Raw genomic sequence first — 25657 nt, forward strand, 5'->3', positions numbered from 1 at the left:
AGTTCGTGTGACTTATGGTTCCGAAGTTATAGCTGATAAAAAATTCCACGCCTATGGGATGTGCCAGGCCCCGTTTTACAAACTCGATTATATATACCCGCCTATAAGCATCTACCATTGATATGTCTGCATACCAAGTTTCGAGTTCATGTGACTTATGATCTGGAAGTTATGGCTGATTAAAAATTTCAAGCCTATGGGAAGTGCCACGCCCCCTTGTCGGATCCCAATTTTTTCACCCTATTATAGGCCGAGGTGTAATGGCAATACTCTGTAAAAATTTTGTTCGATTCTGTCCGTCCGTTTAGACTGCAATCTGGCACATACATACATACATACTTTCACAAATATATAGTAGAAGATTTTGGCATCGAATAATTTTATACATTCCTAAGATGGGCTGCCTGGGGATTTTCTGCGTTTCCCGAAGCCTCTGTGACTCTTAAGTTTCTATTGATGTTATTGCGTCCCCTATGTCTGTTCTTTCTGCTGAAATTGCTGATTGTTCCTACTGTTGTTGTATCGATTAAAGCCCCTGGAAAAAATTAGTACTTCCACGGCCCCTGAATCGGTTAAAATTTCGCGATCTATTTATGTAGTAGATATGCAGAGTTCCGGTACTTTCAGAGCCTAGTTCTACGAATTTTGCTGTTGCCTCATTAACTGAGGAGAACAGACCTACCCTCATAAGGAGTTTGACTTCGTCTGACTTTGCATTTGTTGTTAATACTTTGATTGCGGACTGGGTCGAATAACTTTTCGTTAGGCAAATTAGTAAAATGAATATCATCAGAGAACGAGTCAGAGAACGCAAACAAACAACAGCAAACGTTTCGTTATCGTTTAGTTTGGCTCATACAAAGTAAAGAAACACCACAGATTCAAATCACTCAGAAGCATTTCTGAGAGTTTTACCGAATCGCGATTTACATAAGTACATAAGTCTTTTCATTACGCATTTACAAAATCGATTTCTGAAATACCGGGATATTTTGTTCAATTTTGCTTGTCTCTTTCCTAACAAAACACCAAATTTTCATTAATGATATTGTTGTGAACTGTTTGGGAAATATATATCCATTTTACATGATTAGGTTCCAGAAATGGACAAGTGAAGTTTAATTTTGGAGAAAACGCATCGCTGGTATAAATATTTGATGTACTGAAGACTTGAAATGCTTGTTATTTATTATCTAGCATGCATGCATACTCGTTTTTCTTACGTGTCTAAATGTAAGTTATATTTTTCATTCAATAAATTGCAAGGTTATGGGCTCATGTACGCCTAGGAAAAAAATAGATACAATTAAAAAATGTTAATTTTGAAAGAATTTTTTTTTTCTTGAAATGTCGTTTTCGAATATTCCGCAAACTGAGCCACTGAAGAGACGCGACAATTAGAACCAATGGCGTTTTGCAATGGAATCATATTTCAGTATGGAAAACTTGTGGAAGTGCATTATCGGCACTGAGTCAGATCCGAGGAAAAATGTGGTTGCGAAGTCGAAATTGGTGCTGCTGGTGGCGCCGATGCTGTACGTTATGATACAGAACGATGTTACTGCGAAGGACATGTGGACTAGTCTTGAGCAAGCGTTTCACAATGCAGGACTAACAAGGAGAGTAAGCCTTTTGAAGAAACTGATCATGACCCATATGGAAGACTGCCAATCGATGGAAGTGTATGTGAATAATAACAATAATGTGTACTATGCAATGTTGGTCTAAATGTGAGTAGCGAATGTATGGTGACAGTCAATTTCGGGCGCGATGTGTCTAACTGACACACTTTTAAAAACACATACTAAACAAACAATTATATTGTTTATGCATCTGGGCAATACTGGCACGGCATTTAGGGATGTTGAAAAGAAATAAATGTAAATATTTTCGTAAAAATCCATTTATTTGATACAAATTTAGCAGCTACTACAAGAATCTTAAAATAAAGTTAAAAAATCAAAAGGTAAAACATACAACGTAAAATAGTTTAGAAAAATGCAAACATTCGATAAAGCCTCAACTCTGGAACATGTACATAAAGCTACTTTTAGATGAATATTAAAATTAAAAGAAAAAACAGTTCTAAAAATAATTAGTTTAATACGTTTGGCGAGTTTGGGCACAACGAGCTTCTCAAATAAAGTAATGCATAACTTCTCGTTCTGGGAGTTAAACAAAAACTGGGTGGTTTTCTTTGCGGTTTCACTTCAAAAGAGGCAGCTACTGAGCGTCAGTAAAGATAACGGTATAAAATGGCACGGCGAAGTAAAAAAATGTGCTGGCTGTGCCTAACAGATCAGTTGCGCCCGACGAAGGGTTAAAGCCAATTATCCGAAGAATAAATTTCTTAAGCAGAAGAAAAAGACTATGTTTGCTGCAATGCCACCTAGAAAATGCAAAGATGGTGAATGGTTCTTTGATTCGGAGCCTACGTCACACATATGTAATGATTTTTTTTGCATTCAGCACCACTAAGCAATGTTCGAAGTTTAGCATAGTTACTGCAAACAATTCTTCAATGGAAGGTGATCGTTTGGGAAACATAAGTGTATAAGAAAGTCACTAACAATAATAAAACCGGAGAAATAGAGATGTTTTATATATGCCTGGCGCACAAGCAAATTTGTTGTCCAATTCGAAAATAGTGGAATATGTCGAAGTCGTTTTTAATTCTAAAGGTGCCCACACTCACCAACGTGTACGTATGCCGTGTCTGTTTGACGTAGCAACATATAAAATTTACTGTTGATAGAGAGAGAGAAGCACGCGTAAACGTCGCACGTACAAGGTGACGAGTTTTCATTTACATGGCGTTCTCATAAATTTGATCGTGACACTGACGCAAATGTACGTTAACGTGCCAGCTGACACGATCAAACTTATGAAAGCGCCATGTACATGAAAACTGACCACCGTGTACGTGCGAAGTTTATGCGTGCTTCTCTCTCTATCAGGTACTGAGCAGAAACATTAAATACGTGTTTCTTGTGAATAGGTTGCCTTGTAGAGGATTAAAATGCAAAATTCCAGATGAAGTATGGCTTGGAAGACAACTTAGCTTGAAGCATTTGAGAGTATTCGGTTGTAAGTCTGTAGTACAAATTCCAAAGGAAAAAAGGAAGAAGTTGGATTATAAAGGCGCAGAACTTTTATTTGTTGGGTACTGTACTGAATCCAACGCAGTGGCGTAGCCAGGATTTGGCGAAGGGGGGTAGGGGGATTAAAGAAAATTTGCATCGATAACTTAAAGTTGTGATACACAATGGCTAGAGGCGTCGCACTATAGGCAAAACACGAGTTTTTTTTCAAAATCGTAGATCTTTGCTTAGAAAAGAGATAATGGAATGAAAATTTTTTATCGTGAAGATAAATGATCATATAATATAGGAAAACTATAGAGAAGTTACAAAAACAATAACTTACCCTCAAAATACCGTTCAAAATGTCACTTTTTTTTAATTTTGGATTTTGGCTCCCATTCCACTAGAAAACACTATATTTAATACACCATTAGCACGGTTTCTGAAAGATTTCTCTTTATTTTATCTTAAGACTCGATTCTTGGGACATTGGATTCTGTACCCGAGTGGCCAGATTGGAAAAAGAAAAGATACCTTTAAACTTTAATAACTCGTAAACTATCAGGTTTCACAAACAAATTTATATAACAAAAATGGTGATACTGGTCTATATCTTTACGAAAGTGCAGCATTTAACCCTTTAATACAGAGTCTGTCATATATGAAACGCTTTTTAACCCTTTCAAGGCAGAGGCAAAATGGTTCTCAAAATGTTTTCAACGTACTTTTTATTTATTTATTTTTTTTTATTTTTTATTTTACTATGGAAAAATTTTCTACGAGTAATATCTACGTCAACATGAGAAAAAGCACGTTCAAACGTATATTAAGAACCTTTTTCCTCTGTCTTGAAAGGGTTAAAAAGCGTTTCATATATGACAGACTCTGCATTAAAGGGTTAAATGCTACATTCCATTATCTCTTTTCTAAGCGAAGATAAACGATTTGGAAAAAAAAGCTCGTGTTTTGCCTATAGTGCTTCGCCTGTGCGCATTCTATGTGCCTTTTCTACCGTTATAAATTTTTTGTCTACTCGGTTATTCCCTGGGGAACTCATGCTTTATTTAAATTTAAAAAATTAAATTACTACACCATTTTAATTAATTAGTGTGTAATCCAGTTTTGTTTTGTAGAAGTTTCGTTAGTATACACTTCAGTTTTTACACATTGAATATATCTGCATATTTATATATTTACGCGTATCTATTTACAATTATTTATGTACAAGTCTACAAAATCTTATTACTTATAAAGCGATTTTTAATCTTCGTTGCTTAACACACATTTTTTCAATTACTTCTTGTTTTGTAATCGGCACATCATTATGTACCGCTAACATCGTTAAGCCATTCAGCCGCTCCTTAATTCTATAAAAAGAAGGGACAAATAAGATAGCATATTCAACAATTGAGTAGTCCACTTGCAAAGTGCGCTATGTAAATTTTTTTTAGATTTTTAGTTTTTGGTGGGTTTCATGTCCACTAACAGCAGAATGAAAAATTTTTCTATATTCTGAAAAAATAGCATGAAATGTTAACTACTCTTGCAAAAGTCGCTATAATACTTATTTATACACTTTCAAATGTCTCCCCTTCGTATGAACTTAGAAAACCGCAAGAAAATGTGGTAGTTTCGGTGCCTAGTGGAAGAGGTCGAAAAAAAGAAGCAAACCAATCTTCCTAGAGGAGAGACCGCGAAAAGCTAAAAAAAACTAGCTATGTAAATGTTACTGTTTCAAAACTTGCAGCATTAAATTTTTAAATATTACATTTGCAAATCTACCATACTGTAATTTTATTTTTTTAATGGTATTAGGCTCTTATTTATCCAAATTTTCAGGTAATAAAAAAAGATACAGTTCGGATGTTACTTGTTGTCGTAGACGTTTTTTTTTAATCTATGGTTTACTTTTATAAAATCACATAACGCTGTTTGCAAGTGGACTTCTCATATATTCATTAAAAGATAATTTGTCATCCGTCTGAAATAAAAAATATTTTAAATCAGAAGGATAAAATAGTATTGTGTTATTAATTCAAAAGTAAATAATTGTAGTTCAATGACGAAGGGGGGGATCTATCCCCATAGCCCCCCTGGCTACGCCACTGATCAAAGGCATATGGGTTTATGAAGCCAAATACTGGTAACATAGTCATTAGCAGAAACGCAGTTTTTCTGGAAGACCACTTTCTTTCAGGTTGTTCTGAATCTCATAAAAATATTTTCTTTATTAACTACAATAATGATCATACAGCGAAAAATGATTTAGAGGACGGTTCCGAGGAAGAATTTTATTCGGATCTTGACGAGACAGAAGGGGATGATAACTCAGTTCATTTTATATTTGATGATGGAAACGATGTAGCCATTTGCGCAGTTTCTGAAGTCTCTCAGTCGCTAGAAAGTAATTGAAATTTCAACACTGATTTTTTTTGTTTGTATACCTTTTTTTATCAGTTTTTGTCACTTTTAGAGGAGCGCGAAACTCTACAAAATTGTTTCCTATTCAGTTGCCTGGAAGAACAAATAATCACCGCACGGTTCCGATATTACAATTGAAGTGTTTATTTAACATTCAATTTCAGTTTCTTAACCTATGCAATCACTAACTAGCGGCTCTCTATATACTTAAGCGAAGAACGAAAGAACAGTAATATGTAGGTAAATAGGTAAGTATGAAGGGGTAAGTATATAGCGAGAATAGAAGTAGGCAAGGTAAGTATACAAGTGTAAAGGGTAAGTAAACGAACGAGAAGGAAGGTAAGTGAACGAAGGAACAGAAAGGTAAATTTGTATATATATTAACGCATGTAGATTTAAGTGTACATATTCATGTCATTATGACAATTAACAAAATTTAAACAATGTATGCATTCGTACTTCAAACTTTCATTTGTTATTATAACTACTAAATTCAAATGCCTGCTCATCTGCTTCTGTCGGCGACGCGCACCTTGGCGTCTGCGCCGGGTATTGTTGCCATGATGCGGCCCAACACCCACTGCTGTGGTGACTGGTTGTCCTCGTGGATGACGGCGAGTTGGCCTGGCTCGAAGTTGGGCTGCAGTTTCGCCCACTTGTTGCGCTGCTGGAGCTCCATAAGGTAGGCACTTCGACCACGCGCGCCAAAATTGTTGCTTGAGAAAGCAAACAAGCTGCCATCTCTCTAAGCAGCGGTTGGGGCTGTCGGGCACTTTCTCCGGAGGCAAGGCTGGCAGGGGGCATCAGATAAGTAAGTGCGCCGCCGTTAGCGCCTCGCCGTCGTTGGGGTTGCTGCTGAGCGGTCGCGAATTGAGCACTTCCTCGCTTTCGACGAGCAGGGTTGCGGATTCTTCGCCGGTTAGCAGCGCGTTGCCTGCGGCGCGCAGCAGTAGGTGTTTCGCCGATTTCACTGCTGCCTCCCACAGCCCGCCGAAGTGGGGCGTCCTCGGAGGTATGAAGGCGAACGTGAACCCTTCGTCGGCGGCGAACTGGAGAATCTCCGGCTTCTGCTTCACAAAGGCCTCCCGCGGCTCATCTCCGCTCCGACGAAGTTCATCGCGTTGTCGCAATGTATCGTGGCTGGTATCCCCCGGCATCCAATGCACCATTTTAGGGCGAGAATAAATTTATCAGCAGTTAAGTCGGATACAAGTTCTAAGTGTACTGCCTTTGAAGCGAAACAAACGAAAATGGCAATGTACATTTTCACGGGTGGTCGACCGCGAATTTTCAACGTAATATGAATGGGCCCGAAATAATCTACACCGCATATCATAAATGGTCGTTGGGCTCGTAGCCTATCGGCCGTTAGATTACCCATGATCTGACTTTGCAGTTTCGGCTTATAATGGAAACAGTGAATGCAAACTCTAACAGTTAGACTACAGGTTTCTCGTGCATTTACTAACCAAATTTTTTCTTGTAGCACTCTCGAAGCGCTACCAATGCTTTGGGCCCGGCATGGTGATTGCCAACATGTAGGAACCGGAGATATGCTTTCACAAAGTGCGAACCTTTGCTTAATAGCAGAGGAAATTTGGCTCCATAGGGAATGGGCGCGTTCAGTAAACGGCCACTTACTCGAATTAGTTTAAACGATAACATTGATTCAGAGTATTCATGCAGAAAGGGAGATAATTTCTGCAAGCTAGAAGAAAGTGCGATACTTTTCGATAATTTGTTAATTTCTTCGCTATATTCATAATGTTGAACTATTTCGACAATTTTAAGGAAACTAATCTGTAATTCCTTTGCTGTGGGTACAAATTCAAATTCTAACTTTCGATCTCTAGTGTTTCGAGGCCATCTTAGTACGTAAGCGAATATTCGAAGCACTTTCATGTGGGATGAGAATCTTTCAAATAAATCGAGAAGTGGATTTGTTATGGCCTCAATTGCACTTAACGTAATTGCGTTCTTTTTCTTTTCAAGTGCTTGCTGCTCTGGAGAGAGGTTAAAATTGACATTTTGTGGCCATAAAGCAGGAGGAACTGCGGACCGGAAAACCATATTGATGTATTTAATTCGTACTTGATCCTCTGGGTTTTGTTTTGTTGGCACATGTCGCCATGATGCATTCTGGGTCCACTCTTCGATTTCGGACACTCTATTTGCAACGAAAGTTTGCAGCGCAGATGGAAACTAACTTTTTCTATCGGTCGAATCAACATTGGCGAAATTCTTGACCATAATTTGGCCAGAAGATGTGCTACCGAGAGCTCTAAATGCGGAAGAGATTTTGTCTTCAGCGGAGCTACTCTAGACTTTGCAGTAAGCAGCGTACATTTCGTACCACTAGCGGTTTGGCTACGTATATAAACGCAGCAGCCGTACGCTCTTATTGAGGCGTCGGAAAAGCCATGAATTTGGCAGCTGGCACTCGACTCAGTATTTACATACCGAGGAATGCTGATTGATGGAAGCTGCAGTAGGTTTACTTTAAAGTTTTGCCAGCTAGTGTCGAGGCGCAATGGAATCGACTCGTCCCAATCTAGCTTTTGAATCCAAAGCTCTTGCCGCAAGATTTTTGCTTTGGTAACTAGCGGGGCTAATAAACCAAGAGGGTCGAAGAGGCGAGCAGAAACCGATAAAATGTTTCGTTTCGTTGCTCGCAGCTCACTAAAGTTGTCTTTCAGAATGAAGCGAAAAATGTCATCTTTCGGCTGCCAGTGAATTCCCAGCGTTTTCGTAGAGTCTGTGTCGCTGAGCTGCAATAACTTCTCATGACTCTCGCTGTTCGACCGGTTGGGGTGATTGGAAAACCACTTTGCTAGTTTGAGGCCTGCCGATCCTAGAATTTTGTTCACCTCAGTTTGAAGATCCTGTCAGCAGGTCGTCGACATAAAAATCATGTCGAATGATTTTGGCACCGAGTGGATATTTCGATAGATTCATGTCGCTTAGCATTTGAAGACACCGTGTGGCGAGAAAATGCTACAGGCGCAGTACCGTAAGTCACGGTATTCAAACGAAAGATCTGCAAATGTTCTGATGGCTCTGGTCTACACACTATGAGCTGGAACTTCCATCATTTTCGTGCACTGAAATCTGTCGATACATCTTTGTAACGTCGGCAGTAATGGCATATTTGTGCAATCGGAAGCGAAGGAGTGTCGAAAAAAGCTCTTCTTGAACTGTCGGTCCGACCATCAAGATGTCGTTCAACGTAGCTTGTGTTGATGTACGGCTTGAAGCGTTAAAAACTACGCGCAACGTGGTAGTCGTGCTTTGCGGTCTTAACACACACTGATGCGGAATGAAATAATGCGGCCCACTTGGGATTTTGTTGTTTGTGGGGCCCATGTGGCCAAATTCTAGATACTCTTTCATGAAGTCCAAATACATCGTTCGAAGTTCTGGATCTTTCATGTCCTTCTCTCCAGCGCCTGAAACCGCCGAGCTGCGGTTTCATACGAATGACCGAGTAACTTACGATCATTTCTACAAGGCAGTCTGACTTGAAGCCTTCCATCAGGTAAAACAACCGTGGTTTTCCAAAATAGCTGCTCGCATTCAGCTTGTTCAGGAGTTAGCCTTTTGACGTTTGCCTCCGAGGGTAGTTCTTCCAGCGCCCAAAATTTCTAGACAGTGGCATCGATATTTTCCATATTTTCCTCGGCTTGGCATAATGTGCTACTTGTGCACTGGAGCTTTGACTTGAGGCATATTTACCCGATATTATCCAGCCTAATAATGTTTTTTGCAGCGTTGGCTGCCTTGAGCTGGTTTTGATCTGACCCACCGATAACAGATCAAACAACGTTTCAGCTCCCAATAATATGTCGATTTTTTAACACTTGAAAAAGTTTGGGTCAGCCAGTTCGATATTTTGTGGAATTTTCCAGCCATTTGTGTTCACTGTGTGATCTAGGTGATTGACTGATATCGAACGCATTACCCAAAAATCGGTTGAGAATTCAAAATCATTAACCCTCGATTTTACGTAAGTATTTAATTTGCCTTGGACCTTTTTATTCGAATTGCCAATTCCAATTACATTCAGAGTCGACTTCTCTCTTCGAATTCGCAATTTTTGTGCAAAGCTCCTCGATCATAAAGTTGACTTGGGACCCAGAGTCAAGCAGAGCACGAGCTGACACATAACTACCGGAGCAGCACTTTACGTACACTACGGCTGTGGCTAGCATGACGCGATCTGGCACACTGCTAGTATGCATCGCCTGTGTCGTCGTCGGTTGAAGCTCAGTCTCAAAGGAGATCGGATATTGGTGCAGCATAGTATGGTGTGACCGATTGCACACACGACAGCGATCTGATTTGCACCTTGAGACAGTATGTCCCTTGCGCAAGCAATTTATGCACAAGGAAACAGATTTCGCGTATTCGAATCTCTGAAGAGCAGTCAACTCTTGGAATATTGGGCAAGATATAATGAAACGGTCCTTTGAACCACAGTGCAGGCAAGTTGGCTTTTTAGAGTTTGTTGCGATAAATGCTGCCTTCGATCTTTCGAATTGGTGATTCCTTGTCTTCTGTCGAGTGTCTGAATTATTAATTTTTGTCTGGGGAAGCTTCTTTAGCAGAAAGATGCTGGTACCTCTTATTGAGCATAGCTTCACACTCAGCCCAAAGCGGCAATTTATCATTGTCCAGCTGCTCCTCCCACTTTGACCGAGTAGTGGGATCAACCTTCGACATGACTATGTGAATTAACATTGCATTTGAAATATGTTTGTCATCACCCAGAGATAAAAGCGAGTCATACACCGCAGACACTGAGTCGATTATCGATTAGATAGACATAGACATTTATTGTCATATACTCTCTTCAAACTGGACAACACCTTTGGGTAGTTCTCTTCCGAAATTTGGAAGAACTTCACTGTGCCCAATGCTTCACCGGATAAACATGACACTAAATGATTAAATTTTTCGATATCCGGGATCGTAGGATCGTTGTGCACTAAACTCTCGAACAAGCTCATGAAATTCTTAAATTCAGAATATTCCCCTTTAAATTTGGGCAGCGACATCTTAGGGAGTCGCGAGCTGTGAGGTGCTGTAAATGACGATTCGGCTACAGAAGATTTATTTTTTGCGAGAATGGACTTAATCATGGACTTCGTTTCTACAACTATGTCCTCCAATTCTCCACGGGCCAAATCTTCCTCATCAATTTCTTCTATTCTTGATTGACACGTCATTAGCTTTTCGCTGTGTGAATTTAAAATTTCAGGGCTACATTCTAATTCGATGGCCGTTGCTTTTTAAATACCTTCAATTCTTCTACTTGGCTCATTTTTAAATCGAGTCCCGATGTCTTGGTTGCGAACAAAAGTACAACTTTTTGCTTTTATGCACAGTAATTTTGTGCTCGAAAAATAGTTCTGGAAGTTTTTTAGGAAACTAAAACGAGAAAAAAAAAAATTTTATGAAACTTAACCAGAACCAACGAAAAACGAGATCGAAAGCCAATTGCCGAACACCAAGAAATTGCAACGGTTGTATAATTTTTTAATTTGTAGTAGCAAATTGGCGAAAATTTAATTTGCGAAAAATATCGTATGTATTACGATAGACTCCTAAGCCTGCAAATCACGCTTGGATTTTTTGAAAATTTACGAAAAAATACAAATCGAAAATAGTACTCGCAAAATTATTCAAACACAAAACGCGTACTTCTACCTCTTGTCCCACTGTATCCTTCACTTCAAAGGCAGTATGTAAATATGTATGTATGTATATACGAGGCCTATTTGCATGCAATATATGTATATGTAATTGGCGCAATTGAAATGGATACAAGAAATGCTAAAAATCGAAGCTTGTATTCTTTGTAAGACGATTATCAGTAACTTTAATAATCAAATCAATTACAAAGCCAAATATTTCGTATGCTTCAATTGTTCGCACTCAATACCTGTTTATCATGGACCGGTTTGTTTCCAGCCTTCACTTCCCTCTTGCAGACGATACACTCGCAGTTCATTCCCGCGATGTCCAACGATGCAGCGGTAAATTTATGCAGCTTCCCAGTAACACAGCAAATCTTAGGCTAGTATCCAAGGTAGCAGTTCCAACGCAGAAAGTAAGAAGCAGCTCCAACGGTAGGTAAGTATGTATACAATAAGAAATAAGTAGCAGTTCCAACGGAAACTTTTTAGTGGTAAGTTATTTGATTCCGTTTTGCGAAATATTTTTCGTTTATTTATATGTGTGTAAAATTTCGTTTTTAACAGCCGTATGCCTTTTAATTGTGCTTGTATATATGTCTATATATATATTTTTAAATTATTCTTAATTTTAATTTTTGGGTGTTTTATGCACTACGGCCCACTGTCACTACACTCTATTTGTTCTTAGCTTATTTTTATGGTTTGTGTGTTTGTATTTTTGTTATGGGAGACGACTGACTGTCACTGACCGCGCAGGCAACTAAATAAACGTTATGTGTACACTCGTATATTGAAGTATTGTATCAAATGAATTTAAGTTTTTTAGTAATTAAGGACTTCTTATTTGAATAGTTTGTCCAAATCACTTTGTATGGCAATTAATCGCCTTTGCTTTTAATAATTTAGCAAATTCACTTATATTTGTTAATGTATTTCGCCTAAGTCCCTGCTCAGGCGCCATGAAATTTCAACACTGATTTGTGCTAAATTGGTTTGTATACCTTTCTTTATCAGTTTTTGTCACTTTTAGAGGAACGCGAAACACTACAAAATTATTTCCTAGTATACAAGTGTAAAGGGTAAGTAAACGAACGAGAAGGAAGGTAAGTGAACGAAGTAACAGAAAGGTAAATTTGTATATACATTCATGCATGTAGATTTAAGTGTACATATTCATGTCATTATGCCAATTAAAAAAATCTAAACAATGTATGCATTCGTACTTCAAAATTTCATTTGTTATTATAACTACTAAATTCAAATCCCTGTTCATCTGCTTCAAACTAGTACACCGAATAGTTGTAGCGAAGCAATGATAATAGAACCTCTAACTGTACGAGAAGCTATGCAGAGTCAACAAGCGTCGCACTGAGTTCTGTTTTGGGAAAAAATCGACAAAATCAAATATCTCGCGTTCCAAACCAGATAGATAAATAAACTAAACGGCATTATAAAGCCCAAATATTGATGGATACGGAAAAATTATTCACTTTCTTCAAAAACAGTTTCTCGACCTCGAATTCCAAGGTCAAATTTCAACAAAAAAATGTATATATAAAAGCAAATATCTAGCGATTAAATTAATAGAGAACAAAGTGAAATAGTATTTTAAACTCCAAATATTGCTTAAAAGAGCCAAACTGTTTCGATTCGTCAAAAATAAATTCCCTATCGTGAATTCAATGGTCAACTAAAAAAAAAATAATTCTGATTTAAACATAGCTAAATGTTTTTTTTAAGTCGTTTTATGCGATATACATTCATATATATGCACATATGAGTGGTGGGTCGCATCTGTATATTTTTAGATACACAATATCTCATGTATATTAGCGTGGGCCGAAAATCCGCATTTTTTAGAATTTTGATTGGGAATAGCAAAAATATGGTTAATTATGCTCTAAAAATAATCTGTGTGAAAGATAGGGTGGCCAGATGCGCTGATTTAATCAGTACATGAGCTGATTTTTGTATATTGTACTGATTTTTAAGAGCACGAAATCAGTACCCAAAATCTACTGATTTTTTGAGTTTGTACTGATTTTGTACTGATTTTTACATTTTATAAATACTTTTGTAAATTGGTGTAATTGACATTTACTTGAGGTTTACATGTTCAAAACAATGGTTTTTGACAGCTCATACGTGTGAGCAGATTGAAAGCATTAATTACATTTAAACCATTATTATAAAAGGTGTCAGCTTGCAATTGTTTCGTTTCCTAGGGTTTCGCAAAATAACAAACTGTTTGGATTCAACCCAACCCAACTTCACGATTTGCAGGTTTTACAGGATTTACAGGAAAAGCTGGTTCCGCCATTAAATAATAATAATAATAATAAATTAATAAATCTTATGAAAGGTGGCGGTGAGTTAATCATATATTAAGTACACTGAGAAGATGACAATAAGTATTTCAAACTTAAGATGCACTACTGCTACGGTGCAATATAAGTTCTAAAAATTGGAAAAGGGGCAAACTACCGGCACTTGGATATAATATACATATGTAGCTTTACTTTGATTTTTGATGTTCGACTACCTGTAATTTTATTTGCACATACACATTTAACACTATTAAATTTCATTCGTACTTTTTAGTCAACATTTTAATGTGAATGTTGTATTTAATAAGCGCACCATCTAAATATGTTTTAAATTTGTAGCTTAAAATATGCAAACAGATTCTGACTCCAGCTATTCTTCTACTGAAACTGAATGGGATACAAATTTTTTTTTCATTTTATCGATTTTATAAATATTATAGAAAGTTTGAGACTTTTCAACTCACATGTCTTTTGTTATAGAATTAACTATATTTTTTTATGAAAAATTTAAATTATGTAAGGAAAGAAAAAATTATAAAAACCTGTCAATACATTTTACTACTATTTTCGTGAGCACAGCTGTACATACATACGTAATACCTTTGATTTGTTTTAAAGTAATGAATTTTTATATTGATAATACTATATGTATTTGTTAAATTAATGCGCTATTATTTTGTTGTTATATTGTTAATAATAAAAAATACGGTTAAAATTAACTGATTTTTATGGCTTTGTACTGATTTTTGATCCCAACTGTACTTATTATGTCACTATAATATCTGGCCACCCTAGTGAAAGATGACAATTTTTGGTCAATACCTTAGGCTCGCCCAAGTCCATCAAAGTTCAAGTACTGAAAAAATTTTTTTCTTAGCTTACTTCGATTCCGTACAAAATAATTCCATATACCAAATTATGTAGGACTAATACTTTCGAAAATACCTGCAATTTTGGTAAAAATGTGTATTAATTAATGTATTTATTAATTTTTGTTTTTTGAGCACATTGAACTTTGATGCATTTAGGGGAGCCTAAGATATTGACCAAAACTTGTCATCTTTCACACAGATTATTTTTATTATTGCTATTACCAATCAAAATTCTAAGAAAGCGGATTTTCGGCCCACGCTAATGTATATATGTGACCTGTTCTACGGAAAGGAGGCTTAGGTGTCGAAAAATCAATTTTCACTTTTTGGTTGATTCGGATGGAAGATGAGATGCTTTTTCACGTGGTGAAAAGCAGAAAATCCTAACTTGCTTAGAAGTGTACTAAAAATGTAGAGAAAGAAGAGTAAAAATACGACAAAATATAATTTATTTACACTATGAACTATAATAATATTCCGACCAACAACAACACTTACTGGACCAACAACAACACTTACTGGACCAACAACAACACTTACTGGACGTCCGGCGCGGAGAACAATTAACGAGATAATGAGAAACTGACGAAACGAGTTGCTTACTTTTAACAGCTTTTTCACAGAAAACTAGTTTTCGCACGTAAGCTCCCTTTTCGTAGACCAGGTCACATATAATGAAAATTCGTCCTTGTATAGATATGTATATGTACATACATCCATTTGTGTGTGTTTGTATGTACGTGTGTATGTTTGAGTGTAGGTGTGTATATGTGTGTGCGTAGTAACCCTGCAGGGAAAGCTACTAGTTGTGAACCAGAATGCTTCCAGTCTGGGTTTCAGCCCAACTAGTTCACGTTGTATCCTTTTTCAATGTTAGCGACTGGTATTTTTAAGATGGCGGTGTCATAGGAAATGTCAATTGTCCGCTCCTGCATCAGCACGCTACCAGTACAAACACTAGTAGCATCATACCAGTTGACGGGTTAGACTACCTATTCATCCCCCGTGAAAAGCATAAGTAAGTCATTTTGCTCGCAGCGCTGCAACAGTGGCAATGGTCGATAGGGTAAAGCTTTGGCACGCCAAATAAAGAGATCTAAGTTCGAATCTCAGTGAGCGAAGTTTTTTTTATTTTTATTTTTTATTTTTTTACATTTCTTGTTGTAGTTTTTAAATTTATTGTTTTAAAAAGGACAAAAAGTTATTTGTTTTAATTTTTTTAAGGTATTTGTGATTTAGGTTTTTACCAAATGGAGTTAAATTTATGTACAGTTTTTATTTTATATTTAAATTGAAATAATTATATAAACTAATTTACTTACTTTACTTTAACAACCCAGCAAAAAAACGATTACCACAGAAACGAAAGTGGAAACGAGCTAGGCGATGGGAATCGCTTACCCTTTCGCTTCAAGATGACATTATTTTAACATGGGCATGTCATTGGCCGTAAGCCCTTACCAGCAGCATTACCTTTTAACGAAGGGACAACGCATGGATAAACAGAATCCAGAGAAGCGAACAAGGAATGTCTTACAAAGAAACTAATGTAGAATACCTAGATAAGTACTTACAACTTATTTATATTAAATTGAAAACAGAAAATATAGATTCTCTTAAAAGATTAAAATAATTAAAATTTTTATAAATCAGTTTTTTACATACATATGTATGTATTTAGGTATTTAGATTTTACTTAAAAATCGGTATGTAAATACTACATGCATATTTAATTAAGCTTAAAATTTTACTTCCTCACTCTTGTACTTCACTTCATTGAACGACTTCAACTTCGCTGTAAATTGAACAATGCAAAACACGATTTTTATGCGAGACAAATTTCCTCAGGAAGTAACGGTATAAAAAGAATTTTTGGATACTCATCCTATTTTTCAGCTGACTACGATGCGGCATTCTACTTCGCATTCCATGAAATAAAGCAAAGAAGCGAAACATATAAAATGTTGTAGGACACTCTACTTTGCATTACCCGAAATGAAGCAAAGGAGCGAATTTCAAAAAAATATTGTAGGCCACTCTAGTTTGCATTACCGGCAATGCCTAAAAGAAGCGAAAAGGTTCGAAGGCATTATAACTACGGTGACCATCCGGCCTTTATTTTAAAGGACAGTCCTTTATTTTAACCCCCTGTCCTTTATAATTTTTTTTCAAAATAAAGGACGCCTTTTTCTTAGACTGTCCTTTAAATCAGCTCTGCATTTTTCAGAGGTAAATTTGTAAACACAGAATATGAAAAAAATGTCCCTTAAAAAATATTATAAAAACCTTCGCCAGTTTGTTTCGCACCCCACTTAAGGGTTTCTATTTAATCGGTAATCTTTGTACAATCTATAAGGCAGAGGAAAAGTTGCGCCCAGGATCGTGTTGCACGCTGAGTTTCCAGCTCCCCTTAAAGAAGATAAACCCCCTGCTGCACAGTGGTTCAAAACCGGCATTTAGTGTTCGTAATTCACTGGAGCCTTCATTTTTCACTTAATTTGATTACTTCTTATTTTTTTTATGAAAGCTTACAATATTTGCCAGAGACCAGTTGAGCCTGATTTTTGAATTCTTATTTGATTATATAACATATTTTTGTACAAAATGCAGAAAAAGTAACAATTTTGAAGAAAATTTATTCTCCTGTTCCAGTTAATAAATGTTACATAACAAAAACTAGTTGAAAACAATTGTATGGTTCTCCCAAAACAAAAAAATTACACAAAAAAATATTTGAAATGTTATAAAAAAATGTTCACCAAAATAAATATTTTTTTTGTTTTTAGTAAAAAAGTGGTTGCGAAATAAAGGCTCCGGTGAGTTATGACCATTAAATTGCAATTTTGAACCATTGTGTGCTGGCTCCGTCATGCAGTATGAATTATGGTAAATGCGTTTTGGTAGCAAAGGATGGCGAAGTTTTTGGCTTAATTTTTCGCTACAGCAGGGAAACTTGTACAATTAAATAATATAATTAACTGGTAGATATTTGATTTAAATGACGATATGGGTACAATTTGTATGTACATATGTGTTCCCAAATCATTTTGGAAAAAATGTCCTTTATTTTACGTTGGTTAATATGGTCACCGTAATTATAACGCTATTCCTTCTGGAACACGTTACCACTAAAAGCTATTACCGATTTTTTGCTGGAAACCTCGACGCGCACTCGAATCTGAGATCTCAGAACCAGAATCGGTAGTCTTCACTCGACGCCACAGCCAACATTTGTGATGAAGGCAATTAACTGCATTTTAGTTTTGGTTGTAGCTATTCAAAACAGATGTCGCTGATTGCATAAGTTATTTGAAATCGCCGAAATGGTAGACCGTCGCCTTTGCATATACTAGTTAATTAACTAGTATTTTTACTGGCTTGTTTGGCATTTCACTGCCAATTATAGTCTATGACTAACTGGTATGACTTCCGCATTTAATACCATCTACATACATAACGTTAATATAGGGGATTATCTTAATCAACAATATATTTCCATGTTTCCATTTTCAAAACCATCAGCATCATGGTTTGTAGTAGTTCTGTAAAACATAAATCGATTCATAAACTGTAATAACATGAATTCTGTGTGAATTTCAAAGGATTTAAATATATTATCTTATGAAAATTCCTTGAATTTCGTCTGGAACATTTGTGGTTTTTTTACGGAATTTGAAACGCTTTTTGATGTATAATAGTGATATTTTAGAATCCGACAAGTAAATAGCTCGATTAAATACATCTAAACTTCTATGCTGTCGGCTGTCCTGGCGAGCTCTCTCTTTCATGTTTCTTCTATTTAATTTGTGCCGTGCCTCACTTGCATCTTCGGAGTAAAATGCTATAGGCATTGGGAATTTTCTAGAGACCTCGCATCCATGTCTTAGGAATTTATGATTGTTTTCAGTTAAGTATCAGCAGTAAGTAGACAGCATAAAATTTTAGATGTATTTAATCGAGCTATTTACTTGTCGGACCCTAAAATATCACTGTTATATCTACAAAATCATGATGCTGATTGTGTTGAAAACGGAAGCATAGAAATATATTGTTAATTAAGATAATCCCCTATATTCACGTTATGTACGTAGATAGTCACTAAGTTACTACGCACACATAAACACACTTACACACAAACACACCCTGCAGAAAAAAATGAACAATTGATAAAAAATAACCCACTTGTAGTTACAAAAAGCTAACTTGAAACTAGTTGACAAGTAATACAGGAGAAATAAAGAAAATTGTTTTCTTTAAACGCGTTTCTGTTTAAATATCCTGCACTTCGCAAATATTTTTTCGAATTGAGGACAAATAAAAGGAAGATCGAAATCTCATATTATCATTTTAAAATTATGTCTGACAGAGTTTGAATATGGGACCACCTACAGCAGAATATGGAAACAAATATAAAATTTAATAAAAAAAAAAAATAAAAATAAAAAAAAATAAAAAATCTTTTTTTTTTTTCCTATTGATATTTTATGTCCAAAAGTAGTTAGTTACAAGTTAGTTACATCAAATGCAGAGGTAACCACCCTTGACTACATCTAATGCAGAGGTAAACCACCCTTGACTATTTCGCGGCCATCGCCATAGAAATATAGTTAGCTTTCATATTTACACTTGATCATGTGGTTGTTGGTTTTGTTAATATTCCTATTTTTAGAATGTTTAACCTTTAGGTGTGCTCGTCCTTAAGTTGTTGGTTTTTGTTATTTTATGGCCTTTATAACAATTATATTCAGCAATTTTTATTGAGCTCGAGGCCGTTCTTAATGAAAAACTTATTGTGGAAAAGCAACAATAATTTGAAAAAAAAAATGGTAGAAGTGATAGCTATTTCGGAAATCACCACATTTCGTCATCAGACTCTTTCAGTAGGATTCGAACCGACGATCGCACTGACTCAGGCAGTTGCCTACGCACTGTGCTTAGTCCGACTTTTAAATTATCGTTGCTTTTTTCCCACTTTTTCATTTTTGCTAAGCCAACACAATCAAGGGCAGCTATTCCGCTGCCGGTATATAAGAATGCGCCTATTTACAGGTCCATTTTCTTATGTAATTCTGCTTGTAATTACTCGATTTTTATATAACATTTCTTGTTCATATGAATTATCAAAATGGTGGGGGGTGATAAAGTATTTTTCCGCAGAACTTCTTTCTTCGTAGGCGGCCTTCGGCCGCGCTTAGGGATCATAACCCTTACAACGCAGAATTCTTCTTTCAGTGATGCCGAAGGAGAGGTGCAGGATTTATTTCTGCGTTGGCGGTTGTAGCGGTGAATCAGCTGCAAATAAGGAAATGGATTAGCAACAAAAGCTTACGGGGTGTGCATAGCTCAGTGGCTAGCGCTTCTGACTTTCTACAGCGATGATGCGGGTTGGATCCTTGCTGAAAGTGTAGAAAAAAGAAGTGATCTTCGAAATAGCTGCTAAAACTTCTACCGCTTAACCTTTGTTGTTCTTTCCATTTTTCCTAACAAACAAATCGTGGTACAAAGCTCAAAAACACTATTGAAATAACAATGAACAATAAAAATTGACAAATAAATAATTTGCTCAGTGGTTAGCGCTTCTGACTTTGCATATCGATGATGCGGGTTCGATCCCTACTAAAGGTCTAGAAAAAAGGAAGTCTGTTGAGGAGATGTGGTGGTCTCCGAAATAGCTGCTATAAATTCTATCGCTTAAGCTTTGTTGTTTTTTCCATTCTTCCTAAATAAATAGGATAGTGGAAGTCAGCACAACGTCAATTGCTTTGCGCACGTACAAAGTATAATATTCCATAACGCCGAACTACAAAATATTGACAATGTATATTTTTCCAACACGCATCCGAAAAGTTATCGAAACGCATCTCTAGACCAATCAGCGCATCAGAAACAAAAATTGGCAAAATTGCTGCAGTAGCCCGAGCGATGCTGAGCTATTGTGGCCCGAGTCTCCCGAGCCACATAGCCGAGGTACATAGAAGTATTTCACACCATAGAATCTACCGACCTACTTGAAAGCTTTTCCTCACTTCCGCGTGCATTTGGAATACTGGCATGTATGTATCATTTCATTCGCAGATCCCGAAAACTACCAATCACCACACATCGTTGACACATGAAGAAATCAACGGATACAAGGTGCGACTCATAAAACAAACACAACGCATCCATTATGGTGAAACGATCGCACAGCTCGAAGCCTCACAACCAATCAGCAAGAAGAGTACTTTGCTGAAATTGAACCCAGCGCTCGACAGTAACTGCATATTGAGCTTAAATGGAAGACTCAAATATGCTGCCCTCAGCTACAGTGAGCGATACCAAACTCTCATTTTTGTACTTCGCTTCTGGAATTTCTCCACTCAACAACGCTACACGCGGAATGTCAGTTAATGGTGCGGATGGTACAGCAATAATATTACATCCCGCAGCTCAAACCCAAGATAAAGAAATGCATCTTTCATTGCAAGACCTGCACGAGACATAAGCAGAAAATGAGGTCACAGAGTGAGTGACGTACACGTTTCCTTTCCGCATCACTGGGATCGATTTCGCTGTCACTTTTCCGGTAATGATGTCATCCCTGCGACGAGCCACATACGGAAAGGCCCATGTCTGTGTGTTCATCTGCTTTTCCATCAAAGCCATACACCTGGAAATTTACTCGGACCTGACCTCAGCATCATTTCAAGCGGCATTCGCCAGATCCGTTGGATGCCGTGGACTCCCACACAAGATTATGTCTGACAACCGGAAAACTTCGTCGGCACTCCAACGAAAAATTTTCAGCTTTCTTGAAAGAAGCTTCAATCTCCCTCGCCTCCAAATACGCAACACATAGTTTCACCTGGCAATTCATCCCGCCATATGCCCCTCATATGGGAGGACTAAGGGAGGCATCCGTCAAAAGTTTTAAATTACATTTCATCAAAGTCGCTCGGAATCACAACGATAGATTTGGGGAACTCACGAAGCTTCTTGTCCGGAGGGAGGCGGTGCTAAACTCACGACCACTCTCTCCCTTGGGGCTCCTCTTTTACCAATACCTGAAGCCAATGCCGAAGATCTATCCCTAAGCAACAAATGGCAGAATCTCAAAGTTCTTCACCACCCTTTCAGTTTAAGTATTCACTCGTATACTTAAGAGAGCTACACAAGCGATATAAATGGAAGAGTCCTTAACGTAACGTGCAAGAGGGATCTAGTTGTTATCAAGGATGATCTCTCTCCCAACGAGTGGCGACTGGGACGGATAGCTAAATTGCATATCGGTCCCGACCAAAGGGTCCGTGTGGTTGACATATTGACGCAACATGGAACCATAACCCGTTATATAGTCAAATTGTGTGTGCTACCTCCTGCATAACTCACAAGTCATTTCCCTCCATTCCAGCACATATATACGCTTAACTTAATGACATTCCATTGAAGGCTCAACACTTATGTCACCCTTTTATTTAAATATATATTTACAGGTCCAGAGGTAGAATGAATACCCATAAGTGTCGCTTACGCGACTGTGCAGCATTCCTATCTATTAAGGAAGAAAAACGCTATGAGTGCACACGCATGCATCGATACTGCGTAAATTGCCCCGCGACATCACACACCAGTGGGGCATGCGACTCTGAATCCAGCTGTCGCGCTGCGGTTTGGAACACATAACCCCTTGCATCGTGCTCAGCGCCATTCCCTGGGCAATATACGAAAGTTGAACAGGCGCACTCCAGTTCTCATTAGCAGGTCGACCAAAAAGCGGAACCAAAACTGAAGCAACTTGGGGATACGCGCGAAGAAAGCAATTAGTCTGCTGGAGAAGGTGTTGCAACTACCATCGCGGCAGGCGTGGCGCCACTAACTCGGACTAAGGCCCACCTCTAACCAATAATATAACTGGCAAGGCTGGAAGATAGCGCCTGGATTAGCGACGACAGCGTTTGACACTTCCCTTGCAGCCGCCGTAACAATAAGATGCACTTTTATCCCAACTTCAAAATTTTTGAGTGCTACCTTAGCATATACACACCACTCGGTGTAATAAATCTCTAAAAACGTCTCTATTTGTAAAATTACTTTAATCTGAAATTGTTTAATTAAACCCCATGTATTTTGAACTTGTACTAAGCAAGAAACAATTGTTCTTATTGTGCATCCTGCACATTAGACTCTATAGTTGAACAGTATCACTTCAATTATATTGTGCCACACCATGATACAAGTATTTAATGGTAAAACCGTTCGCTCAATTTGTCGGCTGAGATTTATTTTAGAAGATTGTCTACTTAAAAAAAAAATGTTTTTTGGAAATTCATAAGCTACCTCAAATTAGTTTTATTTGTGTTAAAAAAAGAGAAACGTATTTTTTTATAAAAAAAATAATTCTCATTTTCTTCATTTTCGTGACGTGTTAAAATGCAGCTAAAAATGTGGCTCTTACATGTAATTTCTTTTTTTTTTTTAACTGACTGTCTATAATAAATGTAAGCTACTTCTCCATTAACTTTGTAATGGTACTATTTATTTATATTTCCCTCTATATTTTATATATGCATACTTGTAATGAGGAAATCGTATAGACATTATTGTATTCGTATGTCCTTTGTTTGTAATAATTATTGTTTGTTGTACTATAAAAGATAAGACATCTTATTGTACTAATTATAATCACTGAAATGAATAAAATGAATAATTAACAACCCGAGAAACCCTCTGATAATAAGTTCCAACCTATAAAAATGCGTACACCGCTCAGTATCAACGTTTCAATTTTATTAGTGTCTTTTCGAAAGGATATTTTCGGGAACAGGACCCATTCTAATTATTATAGACAGGTATGTAAGTAAGGGAATGTTCCCCAATAATACCAGAGTAATTAAATGTAAGAGCCACATTTGTAGTTGCGTTTATATGTATATTTTACACAAATATTTTATATTAGACAAATATTTTATATGCTAAGAGCAGGTTTCTCCTCCTGTAGATGATCGTAATATTTTTATGATCATTTAAGATAGGGATGCCCAAATCAGCACATATGTATCGCCGGCGACTGTGCGGGGGATAGGCAAGCACGGAAGGGGAAAACGAAGCTAACAGAATAGTGAGATTGTATGTGTGATAGAGCACTTGTTGGCAGCAGCGTTGCCATAGGTGAAGATTTATCTTAAAAATTAAGATTTTTGGGGCCGTTTTTTATTAAAAATCTTCAAAAAACGATTTTTTTAAAACAAAATTTTACACTGAAAATATTTTTTAAGTTTAAGTTAAAATTGATAACTTATTTATTTTATCCTTGTTTCATCATTGTAAGCAGCAAATGAAGGAAGAAGAAAAATGTTTTCTGTAATGAAAATGTTAAACGTATGACAACAATCGAAAAATGCAATTAAACTGCCATTTAAGAAATGTTTAGTGATGAGTCTACATGGATAAATTTATAACAATTGGATTGAGGTGACAGGGCTGAAAAAACCTTGACATGATGGGGTTGAATGGACGTCGGATTTTGATTCAGTGATCAAAAAACATATAAAAACAAGTAAGAGCAGCGCTGTCTTCGGCTATGCCGAAGGCTTCATATCTTTCATGAACATCTGCAAATTTTACTTTGACAGATAACTGCTTTTGAATACATCTGCATACATCGATATAGGAGTTACATACTTACATATATAAAAAATCGCATCTTAACAATCAGAGGTATGGAAGATATACCTTATATAGCACCAATCTCAGTGATTTTCACTGCTATGTGATCGGTATGTAAACCGGTAACACAATTTATTGGGTTTAGTTTCCTACATAAAGGAGATATATCGCAAAAACTGGTATCTGAACAATCAGTGGTATAAGAGAGAAAGCTTACACAGAATAGATTTTGACAATTTTCTCAGTAGAATTTGTATTATTATTTATAAAATAGCCTACGAAATTTATCGGTTTTAGCTGTCCAAATAAAGGAGTTTTACAGTAAAACCCCATATCTGAACAATCAGATGTATGGAAGATACATATATGTTATAGTCACCCGATCCTTGTTATTTTCACTGTAAGTATTGTTAATAATGAGTGAAAATGGTGCGAAATTTCATGTTCCTAGCTGCATAAATGGAGGAGTTATGATAAAAGACCTCATATCTGAACAATCAGTTGTATGGGGGCTGCAGGTTATAGTGACCCGATCGTTGTTATTTTCACTGTAAGTCTTCTGTTGATAATGAGTAAAAACAGCGCGAAATTTCATGGTCCTAGCTACATAAATGGAGGAGTTATAACGTAAAATCTCATATCTGAACAATCAGTTGTATGGGAGCTATAGGTTATAGTTATCCCAGCTTTTTAATTTTCACTGGAAGTTTTCTGTTGATAATTATTGAAAACAGTGCGGAATTTCATGTTCCTAGCTATGTAAATGGAGGAGTTATAGCGAAAAATTTTATATCTGAACAATCAGTTGTATGGGAGCTATAGGTTATAGTGACCCGATCTTTGTAATTTTCACTCTAAGTATTCTGTTTATAATTGGTGCAAGTACTGCAAAATTTCATGTTCTTAGCTGCATAAATGGAGAAGTTATAACGGAAAATCTCATATCTGAACAATCAGTTGTATGGGAGCTATATGTTATAGTGGTCCGATTCTTCCGGCTCCGACAAATGATTAATACATTATAAAAATACACCCACCTACCAAATTTTATCCGGATATCTCGAAAACTGAGAGACTAGAGTACATACAAACAGACGGACAGACGGACATGGCTAAATCGACTCAGCTCGACGTTCTGATCATATAAGTATACATTTTAATGGATCTATCTCTTTTTGTTCTGGTACTTACAAACATCGGACCAAAGTTATAATACCATTTCATGCTCATGAAAGGTATAATAATGGTCCGGTAACAGGAAGAATTTTTTTTTTTTGTGGAGTTGTGTTATCCACCACCTTTCCAACATAAAAAAAATTATGGGTTCACGTGGTCCAAAGCTATGCATAACATATGTATGTCCATTAAAAAAATATTCCAAAGAATTGATAACCTCCATTTTTTTTGAAGTCGGTTAAAAAAATACAAAACTTGCTAAAATGTCGCGTCCCTATATACTCGCATTTTTTCAATGTACCTATTTTATGTGTAGGTTTATTATTTATATACGCATATGTGATTTTGAAAGCAAACTAGAAATTTTGTGTGAGCTGCTTCGAAGGTTTTTTTTTAAATTAAGATTTTTTTGGATCGACAAAATTTTTTATATCTTT

At 36.8% G+C, this 25657-nt stretch overlaps 1 protein-coding gene across 2 annotated transcripts in view; it reads left to right on the top strand.

Annotated features, from left to right (window-relative positions):
• The window catches only part of LOC118748232 (cytochrome P450 307a1), a 111941-nt gene that overhangs the window by 49920 nt on the left and 36364 nt on the right, over nucleotides 1-25657 (top strand). Inside the window, exon 1 of one of the 2 annotated variants that reach the window (XM_036482617.1) lies at nucleotides 23916-23934. The exons of the other annotated variant lie outside the window; for it this stretch is intronic. The gene's annotated coding sequence lies outside the window, so the exon portion shown is untranslated. Of the gene's footprint in view, nucleotides 1-23915; nucleotides 23935-25657 lie in introns of those variants that run through there. 2 annotated transcript variants of the gene reach the window in all.

Source organism: Rhagoletis pomonella, unplaced genomic scaffold (genome assembly GCF_013731165.1).
Source record: "Rhagoletis pomonella isolate Grant_MI unplaced genomic scaffold, Rhpom_1.0 Rhpom_scaffold_00001, whole genome shotgun sequence".
NCBI lineage: Eukaryota > Metazoa > Arthropoda > Insecta > Diptera > Tephritidae > Rhagoletis > Rhagoletis pomonella.